General features: G+C 48.2%; 1 protein-coding gene across 2 annotated transcripts in view; it reads left to right on the top strand.

Moving 5' to 3' along the window:
- DAZL (deleted in azoospermia like) overlaps positions 1-23,108 on the top strand; it is an 812,806-nt gene that overhangs the window by 140,941 nt on the left and 648,757 nt on the right. The gene's annotated exons all lie outside the window — the stretch shown is intronic.

Raw genomic sequence — 23,108 nt, 5'->3', positions numbered from 1 at the left:
AAACAGGACATATTGTCAGTTTTCCACACAAGAAGAGGTAATTGGACACCCCACACATCCCTGAGGTGCCTGTGAAAAAGAGACTGTGCAACTTCACCTTTAAGACTCTCTTCTCCTATTCTTCCTCCTAAGCCTACGTCTCCTCCAAAGTCTCCCATACTTCCCCCATATTCACCACCACCACAGGATGATGATGACCTGGGGGTGGGAGAGGAAATAATTTAAGGGTGGGCGTAGTGCTCCGCCCGCGGAGTGTGCGTAGTGCTGCCTGCTTCGTGGTCCACAAAGTAGGCGTAGCAGGCAGCGCTACGCACACTCCACGGCGGAGCAGAGCTACCCGCCTCCCGCCCGCCCTCATTTTAAATGCGCATTGGTGAGGAAGAAGTTGCCGCTGAAGCAGGAAGAGGCAGCCCCGGGACGCTGCACCTCAGGTAAGACATTTTCTTACTTTTAAACACTTTTAAGTTATTTTAAAATGAGGGTGGGCGGGAGGCGGGCGGCGCGTAGTGGGACTACGCAGAGTGCACGAGTGTGCGTAGATTTGGCCACACTACGTGATGCTCCACATAGCCCCACTACGCCCAGGGTTAGAAATAATGACCCTTTCACTGATCCTGATGATGACAATAACATACCACCAGACCCATAGGACGACTACAATGTCCCTGTAGATCCTCCAGATCTTCCTGGTCCAGATGCATACCCCACTAGACCGTCTCCCCAGATGACAACATTGGGTGTTTAGTCAGCTTATTGATAGGGCTGCCCAATATCATGGCGTCCAAATGCATTTAGACCCCCACAGAGGAAGAATTACTAGTGGACAGGCAACCCCCCTCCAACCTTCCTATCCTAGCCTCTTTGCTGGGGAATAAAAATAACAACCCCCCTCCAACCTTCCTATCTTAGCCCTTTTGTTTCATCAAAATTACAAAATCATAACCAAACAAGAACAGATAATAATAAAAAATACTCCATATTAAAAAAAAAACATGGGTATGACCAATGGGCATCTCTTAAGATCAATAGAGGAGAAAAAAGGAGACTTAATTGATGCTGTAAAATTAGGTTGCCGAACAGCAGCTTTTCATAATGTCAGGCAGGATTGACACCCACTAACCGGTGTTCCTTTAAGTGGGTCAACAATCACGAATGAAAGGATTATAATATGTTCTTGGAATATAAATGGGGTTCATGCAAAGATTCAGAACAAGCAATTATCCACCTTGTGCTGTTTTCAAATCATTTGTTTGCAAGAGACATGGGCTTTAGATCCTTTCAGGTTATAAGGTTATAAAGGCTATTATTCATTGGCCAAGAAAACAAGCAACTATGGCAGACCTTGTGGGGGTTTGGCTATTTTTATATCAACTGATCTAAAAATGGAAAGTGAAATGGACGTACAAGTCAAAAGGATTTATAATTGGCAAAGTACGATACAAGGAACAAAATATAATTACATATCTTGTAATAATTAACATATATATTCACCCCGATATTAGTTCACGAAGAACTATGGCTAACTGTTTGATAATTATTATTTTGCAGCAACTGGATAATGACATTCAACCCGAGATCATTATTACTGGTGATTTTAACATGAATATGTTGTGGTCTTACGTTAGAGATGTTGAAATACAACAATAAAATTACTTATGGTCAATCCCCAGTTCCTCATCCACAATGGATTTAAGGGAACGAAAGAATGAAAAAACTGGTAAGACTTTTGTAAAATAATTAGAAATCATAGGTCTAAGGGTGCTAAATGGGCGATTTCTGCAAGACTCGCCACATGCATGGACGTTCCAAGCAGGTGATCATAGGTCCAGAATAGATTACACCATAGCATCGTTGAACTTATTTCTCAAAATTCTGTCATACCAGATAGAGAGAACAGATAGAAGCGACCACGATCAGCAAATAATAGAGTTAAACTTAAACGGTCCAAGATTTGAAAACTATACGTTTCTTCCGGGAGAAATAGTGACAGTAAATTACAAGAAACTTTATTGGTCGGAAAGCATCAAAGATTCAATTACAATTAGTGCACAGGCAATTGTTGAGTTACATTTCGAAGGAGATTATTCGAATGCTACCGAAAAATGGTCCCTTTTTATAAAGGAATTAATTACCAGCCAGTCTAAAAAATATGCTAATGAAAGTCAGTAGAGGAAAAAATCATCATGTTCAATGGTTAGAATATCCTCTGAAAGTAATCTATTAAAAAAAGAACGTAACAGAACCCTGAGATCCGTAAAAAAGTTCCCATGTAATTTAATTTATAGAGTAAAACTTGAAAAGGATAAATACAGAAGTAAGGAAATTGATCTGGAAGGATAAAATGCAAGAAAAACTAATGTTATGGGCGAAAGCTGTATATGCTTGCAAAAGGAGTAATACAAGAGACTTCTGGATTCTAGTTAACAAATTGAATAGAGCTAGTAGGAAATCTACTTCTTCAACAGTAACTGAATCTGAATGGGTATCGTTTATAGATATGCACCTGAATCCTACTCCAAACAAGGTTACGAACTCCAACTGGGCTAGGAATGGAGTAGGAGGAGAAAAGAATACTAACACTATTGTGATAACAGAAAATCAATTATGCAAATTAATAAAGAAACAGAGATCCTCTGATGCCCCCGGCCCAAATGGGATTCCCGCGGTGCTGTATAAGGAGAAAGCCTCATATTGTTCGTCCTATTTAATACCAGTATTTAATCACGCTCTGCAATCAAGATCAGTCCCTGAGTCATGGAAGGGATCTTTAATTTCTCCTATTTATAAAAGTGGGAACTGTTCCCACCCATCCAACTATAGACAAATCACGCTCCAAGATATTGAAGCTAAACTTTTTGCATCAGTTTTGCTTATGGAGTTAATTGCCTGGGCTAATAAAAAGCATTTAATTCCACCGAACCAATTGGGTTTTGTACAAGGTCAAGGGACAGCATCGAATATTTAAAAAAAAAAAAAAATTTTTTTATAAACTCTTTTTCAGTTTACATGTTATAAAAACAAAAAACACACAATCTGGCATCAGATCATTGTATACAGGAAAATGTATGAAATCATTAATGGCACATAGGACTACAGACAGCATCAGGGAGGAAACGGAACCATGGGGGAAAGAAAAAATAATGTGCAAACAGAGCACCGTGAGGAAGGAACCGGGCACAGCACTTTGTCGCACTGCGGACTTTCCTGGGGCTGACCCTCTCGCTCCCCGTCGGGCTCAGACCCAATGGGTAGATCCAACCCACTTCCCTCACTGTCAGTCGTATCCTATGGGGAGGGCTCCCCTTCTGCTAACCCAGAAGTACACATAACCCGCCAAGCCATTAGGTCGTCCTGCAGCTTCTCATCCCTTCGAGTGAGTTGCATTTGAGCTTCCTCGGCTAGGGACCATTCACGGACATCTTTAAGCCAGATGGGCACCTCTGGGGCCTTCTGCCCCATCCAAGTTATTGCCACCCTGCGCCTGGCTAGTACCAGCATTAATTGTAGGAGCTTATACGGGAGGTTCTTTTTCTTGGGTTTCTGGACTAATGCAAGCAGACAATACAAGGGTTCGGGAGCCATCTGAAGGCCCGTGGCTGCAACTATCCGACCTACCACCCAAAACTGCCTAACCAATGGACAGTCCCAAGCCAAGTGTAAAACGCCTGCTTTCTCAGCAGCACATCTAGGGCATCTATCTCCCCTGTCCCCAGAGATATGTTTCAGGGATACCGGGGTTAGGTAGGTGCGGTGTAAAAAATTGAAGTGCGTCAGCTTAAACCTGGCGTTGCATGAAACTGTGCGTGTGAGGGAGCCTATGCGTGCCCATTGTTTCTTCTCCAGCGGGGTGGCGAGATCTGTCTCCCAGGCAGCCCGAAACGGCGGTACCTGGGGGGGAGGGGTGTTGAATCCTATTTCATGGCTTTGTACAGGAGAGAGATCAATTTACGACCCTTACCGCATGAAAGTAGGATATCCAGGGTGTGTGTCAGTGGTGGAATGTCCAGGTACTGGGGCCAGGTGACTTTCACCACATCCTGGGGTCCCCGGAAGTGTAGGAATTGTCCAAGGCCAAAGGTCTCTTCCGCCTGCTCGTAAGTAAGTACGGTCTCGTTGGGATAAAGGTCAGCCAGAACTTCGCACCAACCCTCCCTCCAAGATTGAAAGGACATATATTGCTCCACTTCGATGAAGGGGGCCAATATCCAGATCGGAAGCTCCCTGTGAAAGGGTGCCTTCCGTAAGACATTCTCAACGAACCACTGCCATATACCGGCCGTGTGTCGCACAATATAGGGAAGGGACGTGTCCGACCCCCTACCCTGCATCAGTGCTACCTGCAGCGTCGGGGTGTCCACCCTACCAGAGAGAAGGCGTGTCTCACAATTGTCTGTATCTGTAAGCCAACGTGCCACATGTTGTAAATGGGCCGCGTGATAATATAGGTCGAAGCGTGGAGCTTCCATGCCCCCTTCTCGTAGCTGCGGATAATGGTGTGAAGAGCTACCCTACTGCGCCGGCCCGCCCATAGCAGGGACGTAAGTAGCGTGTTTAGAGTTCTGAAAACTCGTGGCGGCAACGGACATAGTGAGTTCTGGAGTACATATAAAGTCCTAGGGAGCATTACCATCTTAGGAATGGCCAGCCGACTCATCAATGAAAGCTGTAGAGAATTCCAAAAGGACACCGACTGCTGTAAGTACGCGATTATGCGATCTACGTTCCGGGCTAGCGCCTGCGTGTCAGTCAGGGCCACCTGTATCCCAAGGTAACGGAACCCTTCCTGTTGCCAGCGCAGCCCGAGATCTGGTAGGTCCCCCAGGGGCACCGAGTCCAGACCCGCCAGTGGAAAATCTGTGACTTACTGCGGTTAAGTCGTAATCCAGAGACCTCCCCAAACCGGTCTAAGTGGTGCAGCAATACCGGAAGTGCGTCCAGGGGAGAAGCAAAATAAAACAGAGCGTCATCAGCATACAGGGAGATAACATTGCACGTGTCACCCACCCTGATTCCCCACTGTTCCATGTTGGTCCGAATCCGGACAGCGAAGGGCTCTATGGCTATTGAAAATAGTAACGGTGAGAGGGGACACCCCTGGTGTGTACCCCATCCCAGTCGCCACTCTTCTGACCTCGTGCGCCCAAGTTTCACCCTAGCACGGGGGGCCGTATACAAAATGCGAATCCAGCGACAAAAGTTGGGACCCAACCCCACAGCGCGGAGGACCTCCAGAAGGTAACCCCAATCCACTGTGTCGAACGCCTTGGCGAGGTCAATAGACACCAACACCATTTGCTCCTCCCGACCCCGCACCTCATGTAGAATGTGATTCAACCGCCGCAGATTCATAGCCCTGTTGAGTCCCGGTATGAAACCGCACTGATCCTCGTGGACCAAGTAAGTCATGTATGGCGCTAAGCGAGAGGCCAAGAGCTTGCACAAGATCTTAACGTCCGTGTTGATCATCGTGATCAGTCGATACGAGGAAGACTCATGGGCATCCCCTCCCGGCTTTAGGATCATGCATATTTCCCCCAGCGTCATGCTCGGTGGGAGAATTCTGCGAACAAATGCCTCGAGAGAAACCTGCAACAGGAGTCGGGAAAGTGTACCCTCGAATGCTTGATAAAACTCTGGAGGGAACCCGTCACTACCCGGGGACTTGGCTATCGGTAGGTGCTGCAGGGCGGATCGTACCTCGCCCAGTGTTAGGGGTTCGTCAAGGTCCTCCTGTGCCCGCTTGGGTCAGATCCTGAAGGTAAGGGAGATAGGACACCTCGGAAACGGCAGGGTCCGCGGTATACACTAGCTGGAGATGAGACTTAAGGACCCGCAGCAATCCCACCTCAGAGTGGACCAGGCCCCCCCCATAGGCTCCCATAAAGCCTCACTTACATCTGGGGCTCTTTCTGCCGGAGAATCCAGGCCAGAAGTCTACCTGATTTATCCCCTTCCCTATGGAGACGTTGCCTGTACTGTGTGAGGATGTATTTATTGAGCCTGTCCAAAATGTCATGGATGCGTGTCTGGATGTCATGTTCCCCCTCCCTCTCCGTTGTGTCAGGGGCCTCAGAGGTCTGTACCTCCAAGAGGTGGCGTTCCTCCTCCTGTAGCTCTCGTTGGAGCTGCTTCCGTACTCCGTATGTAAGGCTCATACACGCCCCTCTCACCACCGCCTTCAGGGCATCCCATTTCGTGGCCAGTGAGAGGTCCGCCCCACCCCAGTTCAGGTCAACGTAGTCAGTTATGGCAGTTTCTAGGTGATGCTTCCCCACCTGGTCCTCGAGAATCTCTGTCGGCAACCTCCAAGTCCGTGGCCGACATATCGGGCCTTCCCAATTCACCACACATGCCACAGGGGAGTGATCAGATAGGAATCGCGCTTGATGGGTCACCTCAAAGGACATAGTGGCATCCGGATTTGTGAGTAAGACCCTATCCAAGCGACTATGCGTATTGTGAGTGGAAGAAAAATAGGTGTACACCTTCTGAGTTGGGTGTCTCTGGCGCCATACATCCTGGGCTCCTATATTGCCCATGACCTCCCGGAGTTTCGCTGTCATTCGTGGTTTCGTGCCAGCACGGGGTGGGAACCTGTCAAGAACGGGGTCTAAGACACAATTAAAATCCCCCATCCAAAGTAGTGGAACCTCCAGCTCCGAGACCAGGACCTCCTGCAGGGACTGAAAAAAGTCTGGGTCGTCTGTGTTTGGGGCATAGATGTTCAGTATGGCCACATCCCTACCATCCAGTTTAGGTCTAAGGAGTAAATACCTCCCATGGATGTCAGCTTCCACATATTGGATGGCAAATGGGACCCCAGGGGCCACCCACACTAGGACTCCCCTGGCAGATGTAGAAAATGAAGAGTGGAAAACCTGTCCCCGCCATTTTTTCCCCAATTTCTGAGCCCCGTCGTCTGTAAAGTCAGGTTCGAGGCATATGAGCTGCAGAGTCACACACTGAGGATAAGATCGCCATCTGGTGTTGGGCTCGGATGATTGCAGGTTGTTGTTGTCTTCGGAGAAGTCTTTGGTCACGAGGTTGGTGACTCCTCCCCTGGACAACAGTGCGCATGGGCATCCACTCCATCGGCAGATTGTTTTTTTCCGCCATTGGGTTCGGATGAACTTTTTTCCGCTCCAGCAGAAAACTTCCAGCAATCAATTTAACTCTTTAATCTTCATTTCATCGACGTCGACATCAACTCGGACCGGTTCCGGAAGCGGCTGATGGACAGGACACCCTTCAAAAAATGCCCCCAGTGTGGAGCGAAGTTCCCCCACAGTGACCACCACGAGGTCTGCAACCTCTGCCTGTCGCCGGAACACAACGAGTCCACCTGTCCAGCTTGTTCCGCTTTCCGTTCGAAGAAGACCCTCCGGGACCGAAGAGCTCGACGCCATATCATGGCCAAACCAGCTCCAGAACCGGAGGACATCTTTGCTCAAGATGTTCCCGAAGACGACACCGAAGATCTCGAGATCGTGTCCGAAGCCGACGATTCCGATGACCTCATCACTCCAGGGCAGCGTGTGAGTACCACCCCCCCTGCCCCTGCCCCATCCAAAAAAGCATTGGTCAAGACTCCGCCAGTTGGGCCCAGTCGCGACCGGAAATCCTCTTCAGAAGCCCCGCCCTCGGGCCCGGCTCCGAAGACAACTAAGCCTGTGGGTGGCTCGGGCTCGAGCAAACCTCACCTAATTGTGCCTTTAACACCCTCGGCACCCAAACACCCATTGTCGGCACCGAAACAGGCTCCAAGACCGAAATCTCCTTCGGCACAGAAACGTTCCTCGGCACCGAAGTCTCCACCGGCACCGAAACGTTCTTCAACATCAATGCCTGAAAGTCCATCGGCACCGAAACCTCAGTCGGCACCGAAACCTCAGTCGGCACCGAAACCTCAGTCGGCACCGAAACCTCAGTCGGCACCGAAACCTCAGTCGGCACCGAAACCTCAGTCGGCACCGAAAAATCAGTCGACACCGAAAAATCAGTCGACACCGAAAAAATCATCGGAGCCGAAAACTGCGTCCCCGCCGAAACAAGCTCATAAAGACCCGAAGCGGACGTCACAGACACCACCTTCGGAGCCAGATGATCTTTTTCGACCAGATCCTACTCAGAAGCGGATCTATATCAATCCTAAAACGGGACATGTGACTGCCATCCCATATAAAAAGCGGAAGCTGGACACTACACGTCCGCCAGCTCCCATACGGAAAAAGGACTGTGCTACTTCACCACTTCGTCCTTCCTCTCCTGTTTTACCTCCTAACCCGTCCCCCCCCCCTCCTCCTGATTCTCCTTTACCTTTACCTTTACCATCTCCCTATCATTCACCTCCTCCACAGGATGATAATGATGACTTAGGGGGAGGGGCGGACCCTGATTTATTTGATGATCCTGTTGACCGAAACGACCCTTTTACGTTCCCAGACCCAGCACCCATGGATGACTGGTCTTATCCTATACCTGACATGCCTGACCCCACTACCTACCCTTCCAAGCCCTCCCCTCCTGATGACCACCTAGGGTACGGCCAACTTATAAATAGGGCAGCAACATTCCACGGCGTTACTATGCACACAGACGCCATTGAAGAGGACTTCCTCCTTGATACCTTTGAGCAGTCACAAAAGACTGTTCACATACTGCCCATGATCAAAGGGGTCATAAAGCATGCTACTGAAGTCTTTAAAGACCCTGTTCGAGCTAGGGTTCTCAACCCACGCATCGAAAAAAAGTACCGACCAGCCCCGCAAGACCCTGCATACATTAAGGCCCAGCTCCCTTTAGACTCCCTAGTCGTATCAAATGCCAGGAAGCGCGCTAACTCACAGACAACTGGAGAAACGCCTCCCCCAGACAAGGAGTCTAAGCTTTTAGAAGCCTCGGGCAAACGGGTCGCCGCGCAGGCGGCTAACCATTGGCGTATTGCGAATACCCAGGCCCTGTTAGCCAGGTATGATAGAGCGCATTATGACCAACTTGAGGACCTTATGCAACATCTGCCTGAACCTTTTAAGTCCCAGGCCTCTGACCTCATCCAAGAAGGCAAATTAATATCTAATGCCTCCATTAAATGCGCCTTAGATGCAGCAGACACTGCTTCTAGAGCGGTCAATACTGGCGTCTTACTCAGACGACATGCCTGGCTCCGTATTTCCGGTTTTAAACCGGAGGTTCAAACCGCAATTCTAGCTCAACCTTTCAACCAAGAGCAGCTATTTGGCCCTGCAGTGGATACTGCATTAGAAAAAATGAAAAAGGATAATGAAACTGCCAAGTCTATGGGAGCACTGCAGTCTCATCAAAACCGGGGTTCCTTTCGTCGCTCCTTTTATAGAGGAGGCTCCAAAAACACATCAACTGAGACCACGTCCACCTTTAAAAATTCTGGACAAACATCCCCTAACAGAGGTTACTTCCGGGGAGGTTATAGGGGAAACAATAACAAAGGTCGAGGACGGGGCAACAACAACAACACCCGCACCTCACCAGCCACCAAACAGTGACTTGCCACCACTCCCCCCAGACCATTCCACTCCGGTCGGGGGGCGACTCCAACAATTCCTGCCTGTCTGGACTTCCATCACCACAGACAGGTGGGTAAGACAAATTATCCAGTCTGGCTACTGCCTCGAACTCATACAATCCCCCCCAAACATACCGCCCAAACAACGTCCAATGTCCTCGCATCATCTCTCTCTCCTCAAACAAGAAGTTCAATCCCTGTTACAAAAACATGCGATAGAACCAGTCCCCCTTCAACATCAGGGAAAAGGGGTATATTCTCTATACTTCCTCATTCCCAAAAAGGACAAAACACTAAGGCCCATACTGGATCTCAGACTACTAAACCAGTATATACATTCGGATCATTTTCACATGACCACTCTCCAACAAGTCCTCCCACTTTTACAACAGGGAGACTTCCTCGCCACATTGGACCTCAAGGACGCATACTTTCACATCCCTATGCATCCCGCTCACAGAAAATATCTACGATTTGTGGTAGATGGGCAACACTATCAATTTACAGTTCTCCCATTCGGAGTAACAACAGCACCCAGAGTGTTCACCAAGTGCCTAGCAGTCGTGGCAGCGCATCTCAGAAGACAACAGATCCATGTCTTCCCCTATCTGGACGATTGGCTCATAAAAGCCAATACATACCAAAAATGCGTTCTCCACACTCATCGCACGATTCAAACTCTCCACGATTTGGGATTCACTATCAACTACCCCAAATCCCACCTACAACCTTCCCACTTACATCAGTATCTAGGAGCAACCATAGATACATCCAAAGCCATTGCCTATCCCAGCACAGCCAGGATAGCCAGTATACAAAATCTCATCTCTCAATTTCAAACTCATCCATCTCTTCCAGCAAGAGTGTTCATGCAGCTCCTAGGCATGATGGCGTCGTGCATCTCCATAGTCCCACACGCACGACTTCAAATGCGTCCCTTACAAGAATGCTTAGCACAACAGTGGAACCAAGCTCACGGACAACTTACCGATCTGGTGTTGGTGGACAGTCGCTCACTTCGATCACTGAAATGGTGGAACACCATCAACCTGTCCAAAGGGAGACCGTTCTTAGAGCCTCTTCCACAAGTTGTGCTAACTACAGACGCATCTCTCACGGGGTGGGGAGCCCACCTCCTTCACCATACCACTCAGGGCAGATGGACCAGTCAACAAAAACTGCTCCACATCAACCAACTGGAACTCTTAGCAGTGTTCCTAGCACTAAAATCCTTTCAAATTCACCTAAAGAACAAAACTGTCCTCATACGCACAGACAACATGACGACAATGTATTATATACAGAAACAGGGAGGGACACACTCTCTCCAACTGTCCCAACTGGCACAGCAAATCTGGAGATGGGCAATTCCCCAAAACATCTACCTGTTAGCAGAACATCTCCCAGGGATCCACAACCAAGTGGCCGACCTCCTAAGTCGCCACACACAACAGATCCACGAATGGGAACTACACCCCAAGGTTCTACTCCCCTTCTTCCAAAAGTGGGGACAACCAGACATAGACCTGTTCGCCACTCCCGAAAACACAAAATGCCCAACCTTCGCCGCCAGGTTTCCACACCCACAGTCGAAGGGCAATGCCCTATGGATGAACTGGTCAGGCAGATTTGCGTACGCCTTTCCGCCTCTCCCACTAGTTCCATTTGTGGTACGCAAACTGAAACAACAGTCACTAACACTAATACTAGTGGCTCCCACTTGGGCACGTCAACCATGGTTCACCACACTTCTGGAACTATCTTTAGTTCCACATCAAAAGCTACACCTCTCCCCGGATCTGTTAACCCAGAACCATGGAGAAATCAGACACCCAGATCCTCAAACACTGAACCTAGCGATCTGGCTCCTGAGGTCTTAGAGTTCGGTTACCTCAATCTCCCTCCAGACTGTATGAATATCATAAAAGAAGCCAGACGCCCTACTACTAGAGCGTGTTATGCCGCTAAATGGAAACGATTTGCCATCTACTGCGCTAATAATGACATACATCCATTGGATGCTTCCATCCAAAACATCATTTGCTATCTACTACACTTGCAAAGATGCAATCTAGCGTATTCCTCTATACGATTACACCTAGCAGCCTTGGCAGCCTACTTGCAAAATAGGCAACACCTGTCCCTTTTTAAGGTACCAGCCATCAAAGCGTTTATGGAAGGTCTCAAAAGGATTCTTCCCCCAAGATTGCCACCTGCCCCAGTGTGGAATCTCAATGTGGTTCTAACAAGACTCATGGGCCCCCCATTTGAACCTATGCACAAATGTGAATTGCAATTCCTAACATGGAAGGTAGCCTTCCTTATCGCAATCACTTCCCTGCGCAGAGTAAGTGAAATACAAGCCCTTACACTTGAAGAACCTTTCTTACAACTACACCGTAACAAAGTGGTTCTTAGGACAAACCCTAAATTTCTTCCAAAAGTGATTTCCCCTTTCCACCTTAACCAATCAGAACTACCGGTCTTTTTCCCAAATCCAGACTCGGTAGCTGAAAGGGCCCTACATACCTTAGATGTTAAAAGAGCATTGCTTTATTACATCGACAGAACAAAACCTTTTCGAAAGACAAAACAACTCTTTGTTGCTTTCGCGCCACCACACAAAGGCAACCCGATCTCCAAATCAGGAATAGCCAGGTGGATAGTTAAATGCATCCAAATATGCTACCTCAAGGCTAAACGTACACTCACAGTTCCCCCTAGGGCGCACTCCACGCGTAAAATAGGGGCTTCTATGGCCTTCTTAGGCAATATTCCCTTAGAAGACATTTGCAAGGCAGCCACATGGTCTACCACGCATACCTTCACTAAACACTATTGTGTTGACGTGCAGGCCAAACAACAGGCCTCCGTGGGCCAGGCTGTCCTAAAAACTTTATTTCAAACTGCTGCAACGGATACAGGCGACCACCGCTAAGGGGAGCACTGCTGTATAATCTATCCTCAGTGTGTGATCTGCAGCTCATATGCCTCGAACGGAATATGCTACTTACCAGTATGCATCTGTTCTTGGCATGTAGAGCTGCAGAGTCACACACGCCCGCCCGCCTCCCCGGGACCTGTATCTGTTCCAGCATCCGTCTTACTTAGACATTACACATGGACATCCTTTCTTTCTTTTCTATATACTCCATCTTTTCCCATCATGGCGAAAAACAATCTGCCGATGGAGTGGATGCCCATGCGCACTGTTGTCCAGGGGAGGAGTCACCAACCTCGTGACCAAAGACTTCTCCGAAGACAACAACAACCTGCAATCATCCGAGCCCAACACCAGATGGCGATCTTATCCTCAGTGTGTGACTCTGCAGCTCTACATGCCAAGAACAGATGCATACTGGTAAGTAGCATATTCCTTTCTTGGAGGAATGCTATCGAAATCTTATGTTTGCGAAGGGAGGACAGGACCCTATATCTGTTGGTGCATGTACCCAGCCCCCTCACATTCCAGCTCAGGAATTTATACCCCATGTGTGGTGAAGTGACCAACCCCTTCGTGTTCCGCGTCCCGGGTAGCCACACCGGCCCTGTGCCCGAAATGCTATACATACGATGCCTAAAAAGAACCAACAACCTCCCCCCCCCCCCCCTTAAAAACACCATCCCCCGAGCAATTTACTGACAGCAACGTAACATGCAGAAATGCCCTTTCCGTGCTGGTGCCAGGTCGTGCACAGCCGACCCATGAGCCCAAACGGGCTGAACTACCCAACAAAAGGAGAAGAGAACCCCCTTCCCCCAAGTCCAACCCCCGGCTCAGACCAGCCACCTCATGGCATAATTCAAAGTCTCGGACTGCCCAAGTATTTACCTGGGGAACCCCTAGGTCAGAGTAACCGGCAAACCCCACCAAAGGCGTGCCACAGCAGCTCAAATTCTGTAAGGCATCCGGATCCCAGTGAGGAAAGTATTGCTAGGCCTGTAAGGACCGGCCCCCTCCAACAGTGGAAAAAAGAAAAAGGATATCAACTGCAGGGCGCTGCCGTAGCAGACACAGAAGGGTCCATGACTGTTTCTGGAATCACATGGGAAGTGGACAGGAGATTCTCTGGCACCAAGCTCTCCCCGGGAGTCCCCGCCACAGTCCCCGGGGGAGGGCCGTCGGACTCAGAGGACTCCACTCACAGGTCGCCGTCGTCTCCCACCGTGATCCTCTGTCTCTCCACCGGAGCGTCAGGGATGGCCAGACTCCCACGTCGGTCCCTGTGGTTTCCAGAATGTCTAGTCCCCCAGGTTCGCCGGGATCCCCTCCGCTCGCGTGGGGGGAGGACATCCTCTCTGATCTCCAGCCACTCCCAAGCCTCCTCTGGAGATTCGGAAAAATGGGCCTTCCCATTCGTGAGCACCTTGAGTTTCGCCGGGTACAGGAGCATGTACTGTAGGTGGAGTTCACGCAGCTTCTGCTTGATGCCAAGAAAAGACTTCCGCTGTTACTGCACCTGGCGGGTGTAATCCGTATAAATGGAGACCTAGTCGTTGTCGAAAGTGAGGTCAGGCGCTTCTCGCGCTGCCCGCAGGATTCAGTCCCTGTCCCGATAGTTCAGGATTTTAGCAATGAAGGCCCTGGGAGGAGCCCCCGGCCTCGGCGGAGGGACCAGCGCCCTGTGGGCCCTCTCAACCACAAAGACCTCCGACACACCGGTGGGGCATAGTTTAGTACGTATCCAGTTCTCCAGGAAGCGCTCCACATTACCCTGGTCCGAGCGCAGCGGAATGCCCAAGACTCTGATGTTACTGCGGCGTGCCCGTCCCTCCGCATGTTGTTCCAGTGCTCCGGTAGTGTCGGTGAGCTGGGAAACCTGCTGCCTCAGAGTGGCCACCTCCTCCTGGAGCTGGATGATGTCACCTTCCGCTGTGGAGACCTTATCCGCCACCTTCCACAGATCTGCCCGTAGTAGATTAACATCAATAGAGACAGTCTCAATTTGTTTTTCCAAGGTGGTGCGGGACCCCTGTATCGCCTCCAGGAGCTCGGCTCGAGACCGCTCATTGGGGGTATCACCCTCAGAGCCCGTCTTGACGAGTGATTCGCTGCGTGGCAAGGCGTTGTGTGGTGTACTGTGTGATGGTGTTGGGGGCACGCGGTAGCTTGTCCCTGCCCATGATGGAGGCCCCAGTGGAATGCCAGGCGTCCGCAAGTATAACGATCAGCAAACACAATGTCCCGTCACAGGGCGAACGAAAGCGGACACACGTCCCTCCTCAGATGCCGCCAGGAGCAAGGGGGGCCAGGTCAAGCACGTTGCCGTCCAGCAAAACCGGGGAGCTAAAGTCTGCTACTCCCCCAGGAAGGGGCTGAGCGAGCGTCCAGCAGTGACCCCAGGGCTGCTCACCTCAAAGCTGGCGCCAGCGCGAGGAAACCCGACCTGTCGTCCACCAGTGAGGGCCCCCCACAGTTCTCCCAGGCCCCAGAGACGTCTCTGCAGTCTTCTCCAGACAGACAGCCAGTCCAACCGTAGTTGTCTTCAAGCAGGTAGGCCGTATGGGAGTTTCCAAGGGTGGTCGGGCACCCCCGCGACCTCCGCAAGGGGCAGGCAGAGAGAAGGGCCCAGCCGGGCGTCGTCTCATGCGTGGCAGGAGTACGTTTCCTGGCGCATGGCAGCCTCCTTCTTGCAGTGCCGCAGCGAGGCAGTAGGTGTTCACTTCCCGCGGGCCCCAAGAACCAGAGGGCCTCCAGGCGCCAGCAAGGGGGTCCAGGATGTGCCCACTGAGGGGGGGGAGGGGGGGGGCGAAGCAGCCCAGCACGTTGTGCCTCCAAGCACCGGCTCACTAGTCCAGCCGGGCCGATTGCGCCCCTTCGGCCTCAGGAACTCCCCAGCAGGTCAAGAGGGGTTCATGGCCATCGACAGGTACCGCTTCTCATAGACCCCTGTCCGGGGTCGTCTCACAGCCCCGCCCGCGGAACGCAGCACACTCCAGGGGAGGGGGGCATAAGCTCACAGTTCCAGTGGAGGGTCCTGCAGCAAAGACGGACACCTCAGCCGCGGGCGCCAGAGCCTCCGTTGTAGGCGATGGTGAGCCCGGTCGCACCGCAGGCCGATCCTCTCTGTCCCGCTAGGCCCTTCGGGGACCGTCCAACTCCTTAAGGCCCAACAGCAAGGGCCGGGGCCAGTGGATATCGGGAGGCCCCCAACGGCAAGGGCACCTCCTGAGTAGCTATCGAAGGCGTTGGGCAAGCGGAAGGAAATACGCCGCCCTCGAGGTCCACTCAGACCTCCGGTTGGTGCAGGCTTCGTCCCCGGCCTCTCATGATTTCAGCCGAGCAGGTCGGCAGGCGCAAAGCCGTCGCAACCGATTCCGGGCACTTCCTCCGTCCCGCTTTCCTCCGAGGGTGCCCCCGCAGCGAGCAGAGTCCCAGCCGCACAAGAGGGACTGTCGTAGATATCGGCAGACAGGATATTGCAAGATTTAGTGGCTGGCTGGTCGTGCGCCGAGGGAGCTCACGTCCTGTCGGCCATGTTGCTTGGCCACGCCCCGGCATCGAATATTTTAACGCTGGGAATTCTAATGGACAAATGTAAAACAAAAAAACAGCCACTATAGTTATGTTTTGTTGATTTTAAAGCTGCCTTTGCCTGTGGATAGGCAAATTTTATGGAGGAAACTGGATCATTATGGCATTAGTCCCTGCCTTTTAAATGAAATACAATTGTTATATACTGAATCCTGGACAAGAGTCCGACTAGGGAACGGCTCAAGGCTTTCTAGGAAAGTCAATACAACTCGAGGCCTAAAGCAAGGGTGTGGTTTAGCTCCATATTTATTTAATCTATTTTTATCAGATTTTACGCCTGCAATGAACAATGAGTTAGCAGACTCACCAAAGCTGGCTAAGAAACAAATATCGAATCTACTATACCCTGATGATGTCGTCCTGCTAAGCCAAACAAGGATAGGGCTACAGCGAATAATAAAACATCGATGTATTCAATTGAGAATAAAATTACAATAAATGAAACAAAAACAAAAGTAATTGAAGTCAGCACCAAGAAACGGAAGTGCAGTAAATATAAATGGTACCACCAAAAGCGGGAGCTAGAAAAAGTTCAATGTTATAAATATCTTGGGATACTGTTTGATGAGAAAGGATCTTTTTCATTCCATAAAATAGAGATGAAGAAAAGAGCCAAAGTCTACAAGGGGCCTTTCGCTTACTCTACAGCTCCTTGGGAGGCCCAACCTATTCCCCATTAATAAAAGTAATAAAAGCTAAATTGATCCCTAGCCTCACATGTGGAAGTGAAATTCTTCGTGGTTTGGATTTTACATTACTAAATAATGCTATTATAAATACATTTAAACATCTGTTTCGACTTCCATCCAATGTATCGCCTGCACAGATCAGCCTGGAGTTTGGCTTTTGCAATCAACAACATGCAAGAATGGGTCAGTACGTAAAGACCTGGAAACAAATCAAAACTAATATTAATAACCCAATGTGCGCCCTACTGTGGCAAGAGATGCAACAGAATGAAAAATTATCTTTCTATAAATATCTGCAAAAAGCTCTTGAAGAATTGTCAATTGCTGAGATCTGGGAAATGTCCTTAACAGTACAAAGTTTTAAGAAAATAATTAATAAATCCGTTAAACATTTATCCCTTTTGAAAGACAAAGAACTGTTCATTAAGCGATCCCATGCATGGATGTTGTTGCAGGAATATACAAGTCTTAAGGCTCAACCGTATTTAGAAATACCATGGTCTGTACAAACCAAAAACATATTTATGAAAGCAAGATTTGGCAACTTACCCGGCTTAATACATGCATTGCCTTGGTTGAGACCATCTATGCCGACTATGTGCAGACTGTGCAAGCTATGGGATGAAAGTATTATGCATTTTGTTTGTGTATGTGCAGTAATGATGGCGGAAAGAAAACGACATCTGAAAAGCTGCTTCATTGACAGAGGTGTTCGTACTTGCAGACATGCTATGGTAGTTTGTTTTAGACCAATGGATATTAAAATGAACGCCAATTTTACTAAATTTTTAATACTTGTAAAAAAGAAGTTGGATGCTTAAGAGTTGACCACAGGAAATCTGGAAGTCTAAAACAATTAGGGAAAAAATTTAGTACTATATTAATACATTTACACACGAGTAAAGAAATATTTATTGATACTATTCATATTAAGGCCTGAAAAAATTACAGACTAATGTAATGATTATAAATTATTTACAGGTTTCCTTTGAGAACATTATTCTGAGACTTTCAATACTTTTAAAATTGTAATTTTAATTGGTGTGTTTTTTATAAGATTGTATCAACTGTAAGGTTTTTGTTAATCATGCAAATAAAATTTACCTTTACCTAGTGGACACTTTTGCACAGACTCAAAAGACAGTTCAATCACTGCCCATGCTCAAAGGTGTCATTAAACATGCTCCAGATGTATTCAAAGACCCAGTCAGGACCAGAATTATCAATCGTCGGATTGATAAAAAATATAAACCCGCCCCTAATGATCCCACCTACATTAAAGGACAACTCCCCTTGGATTCCCTGGTAGTGTCCAATGCCAGAAAGCGTGCTATCTCTCAAACCTCCGGTGAAGGTCCACCTCCAGACAAAGAGTCTAAATTACTAGATGCTTCAGGCAAACAAGTGGCTTTCCAGGCAGCTAATCACTGGAGGATAGCTAATGCACAAGCATTACTTGCCCGATACGATAGGGCTCACTATGACGAACTAGAGACCCTCATGCACGTACCTGACCAATACAAGGCCAAAGCCAATGATCTGATTCAGGAAGGAAAGTTGAACACCAACGCATCCATTAAATGTGCCCTTGATGCAGCAGATACTGCATCTAGATGAATCAACATCAGTGTGTTACTACGAAGACATGCCTGGTTGCGCATTTTTTAGTTCAAACAGGAAGTGCAAACTACTATCCTCAATCAACCGTTCAATCGGGAACAATATTTTTGGCCCGGCTGTGGACACAGCATCAGAAAAAATGAAAAAACACACTGAGACTGCAAAATCCATGGGAGCATTACAGTCTCCATCTACACAAGGCTCCATTCGCAGCTCCTTTTATAGAGGCGTATCCAAAACCATCAGTACAGACACTGCCTCTTCTTCCTATAAAAATCCCACTCAAACACCCTCCAACAGAGGATATTTTAGAAGTGGATACAGAGGAAATAACAAGGGAAGAGGCAGAGGTAACAACACTCGCCCCTCTCCCACTAACAAACAGTGACTTCCCTACACTCCCTCCAGACCATTCCACTCAGGTCGGAGGGAGACTCTCGCAGTTCCTACCTGTATGGAATTCCATCACTACAGACAGGTGGGTAAGACAAATTATTCAGTATGGTTACTGCCTGGAACTTACTGCAACTCTCCCCAACATACCACCCAAACAGCGCCCAATGTCTGTGGAACATCTAACGCTCCTCAAACAGGAGGTTCTCTCACTGCTTCAAAAGCATGCAATAGAGCGAGTCCCCATAGAGCATCAAGGAACAGGGGTCTACTCCCTAATCCCCCAAAAAGATGGGACTCTCAGACCAATATTGGACCTGCGACCTCTCAATCTCGACATACAGTCAGATCATTTCCACATAATCACTCTTCAACAATTCCTTCCACTACTTCAACAAGGAAACTTCCTGGTCACATTAGACCTCAAGGACGCCTACTTCCATATTCCCATACACCCTGCTCACAGGAAATATCTAAGGTTTACAGTGGACGGCCATCTCTATCAGTTCAAGGTTCTCCCATTCGGAGTCACCACAGCACCCAGGGTATTCACAAAGTGTCTTGGGGTAGTAGCAGCACACTTGCGAAGGCAGCAGATCCATGTGTTTCCATACCTGGACGAATTACTAATAAAAACCAAGTCATACAGCCAGTGTGTTCACCACACTTGCCAAATGATTCAGCTACTACACAACTTGGGGTTCACAGTAAACTACACCAAGTCGCACCTTCAGCCCTCCTACCTTCATCAGTATCTAGGAGCCACAATAGACACTTCCAAAGCTCTAGCATACCCCAATCCAACCAGGATCGCCAATATGCAAACCCTCATCAAAAAACTCCAACCCCAACACACTCTCCCAGCTCGAGTGTTTATGCAGCTCATAGGAATGATGGTCTCTTGCATTTTCATTGTGCCTCACGCAAGACTTCAGATGCACCGTCTACAGGAATGCTTAGCATGTTAGTGGAACCAGGCTCAAGGTCAACTTACAGATCTGGAGATGGGCCATTCCACAGAACATATATCTTCTGGTAGAACATCTTCCAGGAGTGAACAATCAGAGTGCAGATCTGTTGAGTTGTCAGACTCAGCAGATACACGAATGGGAACTTCATCCGCAAGTTCTTCAGCCCTTTACCACATGTGGGGCCACCCAGACATAGATCTGTTCGCCGCACACCGAAACGCAAAATGCCCTCCTTCGCCGCCAGGTTCCCACACCCGTTGTCCAAGGGCAATGCGATATGGATGAACTGGTCAGGCAGATTTTTGTACGCTTTTCCGCCACTTCCGTTCATTCCACCAGTAGTACGCAAGCTCAAACAGTCTCTCAAGATGATCCTAGTTGCTCCCACATGGGCACGGCAACCATGGTTCACAATACTCCTCGAACTCTCAGTAGTTCCGCACCAAAACCTGTCTCTCCCCAACCCTGCTAACGCAGAACCATGGAGAGATAAGGCACCCAGATCCAGCACAACTGCATCTAGTAATCTGGCTCCTGAAGTTCTAGAGTTCGGTTACCTCAACCTCCCACCAGACTGTATGAACATTATTAAAAAAGCCAGGCCCCCCACTACTAGAGCTTGCGATGCAGCTAAATGGAAAAGATTTGTCATTTACTGCAATAACAACAAATTTGACCCGCTAGATGCTTCAGTTCAGAGCATCATTTGTTATTTGCTGCATCTACAAAGATGTAATCTAGCGTACTCATCTACAAGATTACATCTAGCTGCCCTTGCCGCCTACCTACAAAACAATCAACATTTGTCATTGTTTAGAGTACTCGCTATCAAAGCCTTTATGGAAGGCCTTAAAAGAATAATTCCTCCTACACTGCCACCCTCTCCAGTGTGGAATCTAAACATTGTCCTTACTAGACTCATGGGTCCCCCATTTGAACCTCTACACAAATGTGAACTGCAGTTCCTTACATGGAAAGTAGCTTTCCTTGTCGAAATCACCTCTCTCCGGAGAGTGAGTGAGATCCAGGCTTTAACCATACAAGAACCATTCTTACATATACATTGCAACAAGGTGGTTCTTAGGACCAATCCAAAATTCCTTCCCAAAGTAATCTCTGCTTTTCACCTTAATCTGTAGAGTTACCAGTGTTGTTCCAAAACCCAGATTCCTTAGCAGAGAGAGGTCTTAACACACTTGATGTCAAAAGAGCTATACTTTATTACATTGATAGAACTAAACCTTTCAGGAAAACAAACCAATTGTTCGCACCTTTATCTCCCCCTCATGAAGGCAATCCCATCTCAAAAGCTGGAATAGCCAGGTGGATAGTTAAATGCATCCAAATATGCTACCAGAAAGCTACACGCACATTGACAATTCCCCCTAGAGAGCGTTCAACACACAAACTAGGGGCTTCCATGGCATTCTTAGGGAACATTCCCCTAGAAGACATTTGTAAGGCAGCAACATGGTCTACCACACACACCTTCACCAAACACTATTGTGTAGATGTGCAGGCGAAGCAACAAGCTTCAGTAGGCCAGGCTGTTCTTAAAACATTATTTCAAACCACTGCAACAGATACAGGTGACCACCGCTAGGGGAGGCACTGCTTTACAGTCTATGCACAGTGTGAATTCTGCAGCTCATATGCCTCCAACAGAAAATGCTACTTACCAGTATGCAGCTGTACTTGGCATGTAGAGCTGCAGAATCTCACACGCCCACCCACCACCTGTATCTGTTCCAGGGTTATCTTACTTAGATACATTACACATGGACATCTTTTCTGTTTCTTACAAACTCCATCATTTCCCTTCATGGCGAAAAACAATCTGAGGATGGAGTCGATGCCCATGCGCACTTTCGTCCAAGGGAGGAGTCGCCTATCTCGTGACTACAAAGACTTCTTCCATGACAACAACAAGGTGCAAGCATCCGAGCCCAACACCAGATGGCGATCTATGCGCAGTGTGAGATTATGCAGCTCTACATGCCAAGAACAGATGCATGCTGGTAAGTAGAATTTTGCTTCCTCATTGCGATCACTTCATTGAGGAGAGTGAGTGAACTAGTCACTAACCATAGAAGAACCTTTTTTTCCCCAACTTCACAGAGATAAAGTGGTTCTTTGTACCAATCCCAAATTTTTTCCTAAGGTGGTATCTGCATTTCACATAAATCAATCAGTAGAATTACTTGTATTATTCCCTCAACCTGATAATGTTGCAGAACAAGCTCTACACACCTTAGATGTCAGAAGAGCACTCTTGTATTACATTGAAAGAACAAAATAATTTTGTAAGACCAAACAACTCGTTGTTGCTTTTGCACCACCTCACAAGGGCAATTCTGTCTCTAAATCCGGTATTGCAAGGTGGATTGTTGATTGTATTCACATTTGCTACGCAAAAGTGAAGAGGACTTTAACTGTACTCCCTAGAGCACATTCCACTCACAAGCTAGGGGCCACTATGGCTTTCTTAGGAAACATCCCCATAGCTGGCATTTGCAAAGATGCAACCTGGTCTACACTGCACACATACACAAAGCACTATTGTGTAGATGTGTTAGCAAGATAACAGGCTAATGTGGGCCAAGCAGTACTTTAAACACTGTTTCAGACAACTCCAACAGGTACCGGAAAGCCGCTGCTTTTGGAGGATACTGCTATGTAGTCTATGCACAGCATGTGATCTACAGCTCACATACCTCGAACGGAAAATGCTACTTTCACAGTATGCATCTGTTCTTGACATGTAGAGCTGTAGAGTCACATGCGCCCACCCGCTTTCCCTGGTACCTGTAGCTGCTGTGGTTGTCTCTTTTACTATGCATACATACACATGGACATCTCTTCTCTCTACTACTACTCCATTCTCACCCTCTGCGGGAAAACAATCTGAAGATGAAGTCGATGCCCATGCGCACGTGCACTGAACGGTGTAGTCAACTCTTGTGACTGGAAAGACTTCTTGAAAGAAAAACAGTGTAAACATCCAGACCCAACAGTAGATGGCGATCTATGCACAGAATATGACCCTACAACTCTACATGCCAAGAACAGATGCATACTGGGTAAGTAGCATTTTCCTTACTTGTAATCGTAGATCTGCATCATAGGTGTTTTCCACTGGAGCCATGAACAACCCTCCCTTCTCCCCGACTCTCAAGGTAATACAATTGTACATGGATGTTCTCTTGGGATGTCATATGCTTCAGTTCAAAATGTACTGAACCTGTGAGACAAACTGCAGGTACCGTGCATGCTGGCTTATATAAGCTGTTGTTTCTCCTAAAGATACAGTATGCATTGAGTGCTGGAGATGCACGTTTGACCTTACGGACACCTTTCCC

Source organism: Triturus cristatus, chromosome 10, assembly GCF_964204655.1.
Source record: "Triturus cristatus chromosome 10, aTriCri1.1, whole genome shotgun sequence".
Classification (NCBI taxonomy): Eukaryota; Metazoa; Chordata; class Amphibia; order Caudata; family Salamandridae; genus Triturus; species Triturus cristatus.
Note: the sequence above shows the minus strand (reverse complement) of the source record. Positions and strands in the feature narration are given on the sequence as shown.